This window comes from Macaca mulatta, chromosome 3 (genome assembly GCF_049350105.2).
Source record: "Macaca mulatta isolate MMU2019108-1 chromosome 3, T2T-MMU8v2.0, whole genome shotgun sequence".
Taxonomy (NCBI): Eukaryota; Metazoa; Chordata; class Mammalia; order Primates; family Cercopithecidae; genus Macaca; species Macaca mulatta.
This window is the reverse complement of record NC_133408.1, coordinates 53922307-53933841: the sequence shown is the minus strand read 5'-3', so window position 1 is coordinate 53933841 and position 11535 is coordinate 53922307. Positions and strand designations below refer to the sequence as shown.

General features: G+C 38.5%; 1 pseudogene across 1 annotated transcript; it reads left to right on the top strand.

The window, feature by feature from the left end:
• Positions 1 to 3225: 3225 nt before the first annotated feature.
• On the top strand, positions 3226 to 3985 carry LOC694734 (large ribosomal subunit protein uL30 pseudogene; annotated as a pseudogene). The gene has a single exon (XR_010102.5). The product of XR_010102.5 is annotated as a large ribosomal subunit protein uL30 pseudogene (transcript).
• Positions 3986 to 11535: the final 7550 nt, after the last annotated feature.

Sequence of the window (11535 nt, the reverse complement as noted above, 5' to 3'; positions counted from 1 at the left end):
ACAAAATAGCTGCCTTCAAGGGCATCAGAGGCTGCGAAGGAAACAGATGTGTATACCCATCTCTGCAACACAAGAATTCACAAATTTTCATGATTACCATAGTCTGAATGATATACCCAATGCAATATACTTAAGAAATGTAAAAAAGTAGTGATGGGTTCGATTCTTATAATTTCATTAAGAGTAAACTCTAGAGAAATTTTATCAATTCCCCAAACAATCCCTTTTGAGTTCCATTTGATTTTTTAAGATAGCTTTATTGGAATTTAATTCATATATCATGCAATTTGCCAATTTCAAATGTACAACTCAGTGGTTTTAAAAATTATATTAAGTGTTGTATAACCATCATAAAAATCTATATTAGAACATATTCATAATGTACAAAATGAAACTACAAACCTCTTCACTGTCATTCCTCATTTCCCCCCAACTCTCCTAGTCCCTGGAAACCATTAATCTACTTTCTGTTCCTATAGATTTGTTGATGTAGTTTGGATATTTTCCCTGCCCAAATCTCATGTTGAAATGTAATCTCCAATGCTGGCCTAGTGGGAGGTGTTTGGATCATGGGGGGTGGATCCCGCATGGCTTGGTGCTGTCTTCCTGATAGTGAGTTCTAAAGAGATCTGGTCATTTAAAAGTATATGGCACCTCTCCGTCCACGCTACTCTCTCTCTTGCTCCTTCTCTAGCTATGTGATGTGCCTGTTGCCACTTCACTTTCCACCATTATTAAAAGCTCCCTGAGGCTTCACCAGAAGCTGACCAGGTACCAATACCATGCTTCCTACAAAGCCTGCAGAATCATTAGCCAATTAAACCTTTTTTTTTTTTTTTTTTTTGCCCTCTATCCAGGCTGGAGTGCAGTAGCACAATCTCAGCTCACAGCAACCTCCGCCTCCCAGATTCAAGCGATTCTCCTGTCTCAGCCTCCCGAGTAGCTGGAATTACAGGCACACATCACTATGCCTGGCTAATTTTTGTATTTTTAGTGGAGATGGGGTTTCACCATATTGCCCAGGCTAGTCTTGAACTCCTGACCTTGAGTGATCTGCCCACCTCAGCCTCCCAAAGTGCTGGGATTACAAGTGTGAGCCACCACGCCAGGCCTAAACTTCCTTTCTTGATAAATTACCCTGTCTCAGGTATTTCTTTATAGCAATGCAAGAACAGCCTAATACATTTGTCTATTCTGGAAGTGTCATACAGATGGAATCATACAATATGTGGTCTCTTGTGACTAACTTCGTTCGCTTAGTGTAATGTTTTCAAGGTGAATCCATCTTGTAATATTCATTGGTACTTAATTTTTATTTCCAAATAATATTTTATCGTATGACTGTGTCACATTTTATTTATCCATTCATCAGTTGATAGACATTTGGATTGTTTCCGTTTTTTATCTGCTATGAATAATGTAACAGTGAACATTCATGTATAAGTTTTAGTGTAGATATATTTCTACTTTTTTTTTTTTTTTTTGAGATGGAGTCTTACTCTGTCATCCAGGCTAGAGTTCAGTATCGCAATCTTGGCTCACTGCAACCTCCGCCTCCTGGGTTCAAGTGGTTCTCCTGCCTCGGCCTTCTGAGTAGCTGGGATTACAGGCGTGTGCCACCATGCCCAGCTAATTTTTGTATTTTTAGTAGAGACGGGGTTTCACCACGTCGGCCAGGCTGGTCTCGAACTCCTTACCTCAGATGATCTGCTCACCTTGGCCTCTGAAAATGCTAGGATAACAGGCGTGAGCCAATGCGCCCGACCTAGTGTAGATAGATTTCATGTTGGGTATATGTCTAGGAGTGGAATCACTGGGTCGTATGGTAACTATCCATAGCCATTTAAGGAGCTGCTAGTCTTTCCATGGCAGCTGCATCATTTACATTTCACCAGCAGCATGCGAGGTTTCCAATTTCACGACATCTTCACTGACACATGTTGAAATCTACTATTTGATTTATAGCCACCCTAGTGGATGGGGAGTAGTATATCATTATGGCTTTTATTTGTGTTTCCCTGGTAGTGAATGATGTTGAGAATCTTTTCATGTGCTTTTTGACCATTTTATATCTTCTTTGGAGAAATGTCTGTCTATCAAGTTCTTTGCCCATTTTTAATTAAGCTATCTGTCTTTTTGTTATAAGGTGGTAGGAGTTCCTTATATATTCTAAATGCAAATTTCTCATCAGATATATGATTTGCAAATATGTAGGTTGTCTTTTCACTTTCTTGAATCTGTACATTGAAGCATGTAATTTTAATTTTGATAATCTCCCAACTTGGGCCAGGCACAGTGGCTCATGCCTGTAATCCCAGCACTTTGGGAGGCTGAGGTGGGCAAAACATGTGAGATCAGGAGTTCAAGACTAGCCTGGCCAACATAGTGAAACCCTGTCTTTACTAAAAATACAAAAATTAGCAGAGCATGGTGTTGTGTGCCTGTAGTCCCAGCTCCTCGGGAGGCTGGAGCAGGAGAATCACTTGAACCCAGCAGGCAGCGGTTGCAGTGAGCTGAGACTGTTCCACTGCAATCCAGCTTGGGGTACAGAGTGAGACTGCATCTCAAAAAATATAAAAATAAAAATAAAAAATCATCTACTTGGTTATGTTGTACGTTGTATAATTATTTTTCTACATTAGTAAATTCATTTTGTATAATAATTTTGTTGAGGAAGAGGATTTTTTTTTTTTTAGTCTAAGGTCCTGAGAGACATTGATCTGCACTTTTCCTTTTTTGTACTTTCTTTGTCTGGCTTTGGTCAGGGTAACAGTGGTCTCCTAGAATGAATTAGGAGGGATTCCCTCCTCTCCCATTTTTTGAAAAAGTTTGTGAAGACTTGGTATTAATTTTTCTCTAAACATTTGGTAGAATTCCAAGTGAAGCCATATAGTTCTGGACTTCTTTGTAGGAAGTTGTTTGGTAACTAAGTTCTCTTCCTCTGTTATAAGACTACTCAGATTTTTAATTTCCTCTTGAGTCAGTTTTGGTAGTTTGTGTCTTTTTATAACTTTTTCTATCTCACCTTGGTTATCTAATTTGTTGGCATACACTTGTTTATGGTATTTCCTTATAATCATTTTTATTTCTGTAAGGTCAGTAATAATGTCCCCTCTTTCATTCCTGATTTTAGTAGTTTGCGTCTTCTCTCATTTTTCTTGGTCAGTCTATCTGAAGGTCTTTCAATTTTGTTGATCTTTTAAAGAAATAACTTCTGGGGCTTTTTTTTCCCGCTGGAACCATGGAGGGTGCAGAAGAGAAGAAGAAGGTTCCTTCTGTGCCAGAAACCCTTAAGAAAAAGTGAAGGAATTTCGCAGAGCTGAAGATCAAGTGCCTGAGAAAGAAGTTTGCCCAAAAGATGCTTCGAAAGGCAAGGAGGAAGCTTATCTATGAAAAAGCGAAGCACTATCACAAGGAATATAGGCAGATGTACAGAACTGAAATTCGAATGGCGAGGATGGCAAGAAAAGCTGGCAACTTCTATGTACCTGCTGAACCCAAATTGGCGTTTGTCATCAGGATCAGAGGTATCAATGGCATGAGCCCAAAGGTCCGAAAGGTATTGTAGCTTCTTCGCCTTCGTCAAATCTTCAGTGGAACCTTTGTGAAGCTCAACAAGGCTTCGATTAACATGCTGAGGATTGTAGAGCCACATATTGCATGGGGGTACCCCAATCTGAAGTTAGTAAATGAGCTAATCTACAAGCGTGCTTATGGCAAAATCAATAAGAAGTGAATGGCTTTGACAGATAAGGTTTTGATTGCTCGATCTCTTGGTAAATATGGCATCATCTGCATGGAGGATCTGATTCATGAGATCTATACTGTTGGAAAACGCTTCAAAGAGGCAAATAACTTCCTGTGGCCCTTCAAATTACCTTCTCCACGAGGTGGAATGAAGAAAAAGACCACCTATTTTGTAGAAGGTGGAGATGCTGGCAACAGGGAGGACCAGATCTACAGGCTTGTTAGAAGAATGAACTAAGGTGTCTACCATGATTATTTTTCGAGTCTCATCAGCTTAATAAACAGTACCTGCTCTCAAAATGAAAAAGAAAGAAAGAAAGAAAGAAAGAAAGAAAGAAAGAAAGAAAGAAAGAAAGAAAGAAAGAAAGAAAGAAGGAAAGAAAGAAAGAAAGAAATAACTTCTGGGTTTTTTTTTCTCTATTTTCTATTCTTCATTTTTAAAAATTTTATTCTAATTCTTATTATTTTCTTCTTTCTGCTTGCTATGAACCCAAAGCAAGTGTACATAGTGTATTCTTTTCCTGTCCAGTGCCTTAAGTTGAAAATTTAAATTATTGACTTGAGATCTCTCTTCTATTTTAATGTAGTCATTTATAGCTATAAATTTTCCTCTAATTAAGCAGTGCTTTGGCTTCATCCAATAAATGTTGATACTTGTGTTTTCATTTTCATTCATCTTAAAGTATTCTCTAATTTCCCTTGTGATTTCTTCTTCGACCCATTGATTATTTAGGAGAGTGCTGCTTAATTTCCATGTTATTTGTTAATTTCCCAAATTTATTTCTGTTATTAATTTCTAATTCAATTGTAATTAGAGAAGACACCTTGTACAATTTCAATCCTCTTAAATTTATTGAAGCTTGATTTATGGTGTAGCATAAGGTTTATCCTCAAGAACGTTCCATGTGCACTTGAGAAAAATGTGTAATCTGCTGTTGTTGGCTGAGTATTGTTTATCTGTCTGCCAGATCTGGTTTATTTACAGTGTCGTTCAAATCTTCTATTTCCTTGTTGATCTTCTGCTTAGTTGTTCTCTCCATTACTGAAAATGAAAATATTGATGTCTTTAAATATCATTGTTGCATTCTCTGTCTTTCTCTTCAATTCTGTCATTTTTTTTTTTTTTTTTTTTTTTGCTTGATATATTCTGGGGCTTTGTTGTTAAATGCATATGTGTTTATAATATTTATATCTTCCTAATGGATTGATCATTTTTTAATTACAAAATGTCCCTTTTTATCTCTAGTAACATTTGTAAAAAGTCTATGTTGTCTAATATTAGAAATCTACTCCAGCTTTTTTGTGGTTGCTGTTTGCGTGATATACATTTTCCCATTCTTTTACTTTCAAACTATGTGTATCTTTGGATTTAAATTATTTCATCTATAAGGAACATATAGTTGAATGTTGTTTGTTTACCCAGTCTGACAATAGCTGACTTTAGTTTGGATTGGTTAATTAAGTCATGTTTAATGTTACTGTTTTTTTGGAGACAGGGTCTCATTCTGTCACCCAGGATGGAATTCAGTGGTGCAGTCATGGCTCACTGCTTCCTCGTCTTCCCAGGCTCAAGCAATTCTCCCATGTCAGCCTCCCAAGTGTCTAGGACTACAGGGTATGTGCCATCATGTCTGGCTAATTTTTAATTTTATTTTTGTCAAGACAGGGTTTTGCCATGTTGCCCAGGCTGGTGTCAAACTCCTGGACTCAAGTGATCCTCCCATCTCAGCCTCCAAAAGTGCTGAGATTATAGGCATGGGCCACCACACCCAGCCTAATGTTATTATTGGCATAGTTGGACTTATGTCTGCCACTATAGTTTTTGCTTGCTATATGTCTCAGATTTCTTTTTTGTTCTTCTGTTCCTTCTTTACTCCTTTTATTTGCATTACGTGAATATTTTCAGTATAACATTTAATTCCCTCAGTAATTTTTTTATTATTTTTTGAATTATTTTCTTAGTGGTTGCTCTAGGTCTAATAGTATACATGTTAAATTATCAGAATCAAATTCAGATTTATACTAACAATGTTATTGATATACAGAAATGTTACTCCTCTGTAACTCTATTCTCTCTTCTCTTTTTATTATTGTTGTTTTATGTACATGATGCATTGCTATCGTTATTGCTTTATATAGTGTTATTTCTTCTAATGATGTGGAGACAAGGAGCAAAACCATGTACAACCATGTGCAGCATAACATTTCAATGATGGACTACATATACGAAGGTGGATTCATAAGGTTATCAGAAAAATTCTTATCACCTGGGACATGGTAGCCATTGGAATATCATAGGACAGTACATTACTCATGTATTTGTTGGCGGTGCTGATATAAACAAACCTACTGCACTGCCAGTCATATAAAAATCTAGGATATCCCCTTTTCTACAATACATGATACTTGATATTGATAATAAACATCTATATTCCTGGTTTAGGTATTTACTATTCTATACTTCTAATGATTATTTTAGAGTATTTATTTAATATTTCTACTCATTGGAAAGTATTTACTGTTATATAATATGCCAAGTTGAAGTAGCCCCAGCCTCATACATCTCCTGTTTATCACGTCTCTTGATTGCATCGTTTTCTCTTGTGCATAATTTAATCTTATGCTGTTTTGTTCATAATGGCCCCAAGTATACAAAATCCACTGCTAATGTTGCCAGTAAGAAGCCACATCAAGTGATTGACCTGGAAATTAAAAGTGATTAAGGACTACGAAGGTGGAAAATCAGTAATGATGATGGCTTGCCAGTCAGCCACGTCCCATTCCACCATAGCTACCGTCTTGAAGAACAAGAACAAAATGATGGAAGCTGTTAAAGGATTTGCTTCATTAAAGGCAATAAGACTCTTAATAAGGATCTCTATAAGACATGGAGCAACTTCTAACAACTTAAATTGAAGACCAGACACAAGTGTATTCCTCTCAGCATTATGACAATCACAGCCGAAGCAAAAATTTGTGATGTTGGAAGAAAAGGCTGGACTTGACTATCATGGTGAATTTACTGCTCACTCTGAGTGGTTTAAATGGTTCATTTTAAAAGAATCATTATCCATTACATAATGTGAAAATGAGTGGCGAGTCTGAGAGTGCTGATGTGAAGGCAGCTGAAGAATTTTTAGAAACTGTAGATAAGCTGATTGTGGAGGAAAATTACTTGCAAAGCGAATCTTCAATATGGATAAAACCTTTCTGTTCTGGAAATAGATGCCTGAAAGGACTTTCATCCATAAGGAGGCCAAGTCAGTGTGAGGTTTCCAGGCTTTTTAGGACAAGATAACAGTCTTGTTGGGGGCAATGTTGCAGGCTACAAATGGAAACATTTTGTAATCTGGTACAGTAAGAACCCCCCAAGCATATTGACATTCAAGCATTTCAGTAAGCACACACTGCCTGTCTACTACAGGAGCAATAAGGAGTTATGGATGACCCAGTGAAATGGGTGGTTTGGAGGATAATATACTTTTCAAGATTTTGCTTGTTGTTGATAATGTTCTTGCACATTCTCCTTTTATTGGTGATCTTCATCCCAATATCAAAGTAGTATTTCCCCTTCCAAATACCATCTATTTGACCCAACCAATGGATCAAACAATTATACCAACATTTAAGACCTATTACCTGAGGAGGACTTTTGCTGAGGCTATCATTGCAAATGATAAAGACACTGAGGAGATACCGACGCATTTCTGGAAAGCTTACAACATTTATGACTGCATCAAGAACCTGCTCTTGGGGTGATGTCACCAAGGAGTGTTTTAATGTCACCTAGAAGAAGGCACTCAAGAGCTTTGTCCATGACTTCAAAGGATTTGCCAAGGATGAGGAGGTTGCAATAATACAAGGCTGTGGTTGCCTTGAGTTGGCAAACAACTCTGTGGATGAGGATGGCATTGAGGAGCTCCTAGGGCTGGTTCCTGAGGAATTGACTAAGAAGGAGTTGTTGGAACTGGAATAGAAACATGTAGACAAAGAAGAGGCAAAAGAAAAGGAAACAGAGAGAAAAAAAGAAGAAGAAAACAAGAAAATTCACAATGAAGGATTTAGCAGAAGGTTTTGAAGACCTTAACAAGCTCCTTAAAAAGTTTGAGAACATGGACGCCAACATTGAAAGGTTTCCATTAATACAGAGGAATGTTCACGGTGCATTATCTGCCAACAAGTAAATCGATAATGAAAAAACAGAAACCAAGCCAACCACATTGTACATATTTCTGTATTTCTGGAAAGAGTGACACCTTCTCAAGAAGAGCCTCAGGCAGGTCCTTCAGGAGGGATTCCAGACGAAGGCACTGTTATCCTAGGAGATGACAGTTCCATGTCTGTTATTGCCCCAAAATCATTCCAGTGGGACAAGATTTCAAGATGTAAGACAGTGATACTGATGATTTTATGCTTTGTAGTCCTAGGTTAGTATGTGTGTTTGTGTCATTTTAAAGAAAAATATTTAAAAATTTAAAAATAATTAAAAAAATAAAAATAGAAAAAAGATTACAGAATAAGACGGTAGGGAAAGAAAATATTTTTGTACAGCTATACAAACATGTTTGTGTTTTAAGACAAGTGTTATTACAAGAGTCAAAAAGTTAGAAAAAATCTATAAAATTTATAAACTAAAAAAGTCACAGGAAGCTAAGGTTAATTTATAGTTGAAGAAAACAGTTTTTACAAATTTTGGGTAGCCTACGATGTGTACAGTGATAGTAAAGTCTAAAATAGTAGGCAGTAATGTCCTAGGCCTTCACGTTTGAGTATCGTTCATTCACTCACTCAGCCAGAGCAACTTCTAGTCCTACAAGCTCCACTTATGATGAGTTCTCTATATGGCTGTACAACATTTTATCTTTTATACTATATTTTTACTGTATCTTTTCCAGGCATGGCTATGTTTAGATACACAAATGCATATCATTGTGTTACAATTGTCTACAGTATTCAGTACAGGAATATGCTGTACAGGTTTGTAGTCTAGGAGCAATAAACTATACTATCTAGTCTAAGTATGTAGTAGGCTGTACAATCTAGGTTTGTGTAAGTGCGTCCCATCATGTTCACACAATGATGGAACCATCTAATAAGGCATTTCTCAGAACACATCCCCATTGTTTAGTGCTGCATGACTATATATTTTTGTATAGTTGGTTACTTTAACCTACATATTTATATTTTTGGTTCACTTCCTTTGCTCCTGTAGATTTGAGTTACCATCTAGTGTTATTTTCTTACTTGAATATTGCTTTGCTCCCATCTGACCAAACTAAGCTTCATAAGCGAAGGAGAAATAAAATCCAAGTTGGAGTGCAGTGGCATGATCATAACTTACTGCAGCCTCCCACTCCTGGGCTCAAACCATCCTCTTGCCTCGGCCTCCCAAAGCCCTGGGATTACAGCCATGCATCACTGTACCTGGTCCAAATATTGTATTTTAATTAAACATTTCTTTTACCCAAGATGCATTTGGGTTAGCTTTGAAAGCACTGTTCCACCAAATGGAAAAACCTTCTTTGAATTTTGTCTTTTCCTCTAATTTATTGTATGTCTGGGCACTAGTTGCTTTCTCAGTGACATGGGCATAATATTTCCCCCTTCCTGCCCTAAAAGGATTTTAAGTGCTTAAAGTGAGATCATAAATATACTTTTAAAATATTTTAAAAGATCATGCAAGGTATTATTGTTGCTATTATTAATTAGTGATATGGTTTGGCTGTGTCCCCGCCTAAATCTCGTCTTGAATTGTAGCTCCCATAAAACCCTATCTGTTGTGTGGGAGGGACCCAGTGGGAGGTAATTATCATGGGGGTGGATTTTCCTGTGCTGTTCTCATGATAGTGAAGCAGTCTCACGAGATCTGATGGTTTTATAAAGGTCCATGCCCCTGTACAACCTCTCTTACATGCTGCCATGTAAGACTTGCCTTTGCTCCTTCTTCACCTTCTGCCATGATTGTGCGGCCTCCCCAGCCGTGTAGAACTGTGAGTTCATTAAATCTCTTTTTCTTTATAAATTACCTAGTCTTGGGTATTTCTTCATAGCAATATGAAAACAAACTCTAATACAATTAGGAAGGATTGCTTTTGGGTATAAATGTAAAGCAACAGATTTTGGAGAAAATCTCTTTCAGGGAAGATCACGACTTCCATCCACATTTTGAACCCATGCCCATGCCTATTCAGGCCACAACAAGCTGTTCATCCAGGTAGTAGAGTTTCCTGCAGCTGAAATTTATCTTGTGTAAGAGGAGGTGGAAAAAACATATGTCTTAAAGTTAGTAATCTGAGACCAGATCCTTATCCTACTAGGTATTTGCTTCATCTCTGAGCATCTTAGTATCACCTTCAGCTAAATGGGCATCTTCTTTCATGGTATCATGGGAGGGGTTAAGTGAGCAAGTGCTTAGCATGGTCCTGAAACACAGTCCCTGCTTAGTGTTAGTCACAGCTCTCCTTTTGAGCACTAACCATGGTCCTTCCTGTAGCCCTTCCTCATGAGATGATGCCTTCATTTCATTTTCAGGTTCTCCATGGTTTCTGGCATTTTGTAAATAAGAAGTGTTTAGTAAAAACATCCAGGCCGGACACGGTGGCTCACACCTATAATCCCAGCACTTTGGGAGGCAGAGGTGGGTGGATCACCCGAGGTCAGGAGTTTGAGACCAGCCTGGCCAATATGGCAAAACCCCGTCTCTACTAAAACACACACACACACACACACACACACACACACACACACACACACACACATACACACACACACACACACAGAGATTAGCCAGTCATGGTGGTGAGCATCTGTAATCCCAGCTACTTGGGAGGCTGAGGCAGGAGAATCGCTTGAACCCAGGAGGTGGAGGCTGCAGTGAGCCAAGATCGTGCCTTTGCACTCCAGCCTGGGCAACAAGAGTGAAACTGTCTCAAAACAAACAAATAACAAACCTTCGAATCTGCAAGATGGTTTGAACCTGATGGCACTTTTCTGACATCTGCACTGTGTTTACCAGATGAAACGGCAGAGCACAGGGCTCTAAGGAGGTGGTATCCTGGAATGGTAACTATGGAAGAGGGAAAAGTAGGTAGAATGAAGAGTCAAATGGGGCCCCATCTGCAAGGGAGTCCCTTGATCATTGGAGATGGCCTGGACATATTGGGCACTTGGAAGTAAGTTAGGGGTGAACAGGAAAATAATGGGACCCTAAGGAAGCAAGACAAAGCTACAGAGACTTATTTCCTTTCTTTTTTTTTTTTTTTTTGAAACGGAGTCTTGCTCAGTCACCCAGGCTCGAGAGCAGTGGCGTGATCTCGGCTCACTGCAAGCTCCGCCTCCCAGGTTCACGCCATTCTCCTGCCTCAGCCTCCCGAGTAGCTGGGATTGCAGGTGCCCACCACCACACCTGGCTAATTTTTTTTTTTTTTTTTGTATTTTTAGTAGAGACAGGGTTTCACCATATTAGCCAGGATGGTCTCTATCTCCTGACTTCGTGATCCACCCGCCTCGGCCTCCCAAAGTGCTGGGATTGCAGGCGTGAGCCACCGTGCCTGGCCTATTTCCTTTTTTTATGGAAAAACTGAGTTTTCTGATTGTCCCAGAACTAAAAATGAGCAGAGATCTGCACCGGTGCTGCCCCATCCTCTCTGCCATCAGACTGATGTTCTGCTATTTTCTTCTGCGGAAGTCATACCTTTAAAAAAATTATCTCCTAAATACAGTACATTAAAGTAATGTCTTAAGTAATTTATTTTTCTCATTTTTATTCATCTTAGGCATATCCAGCTG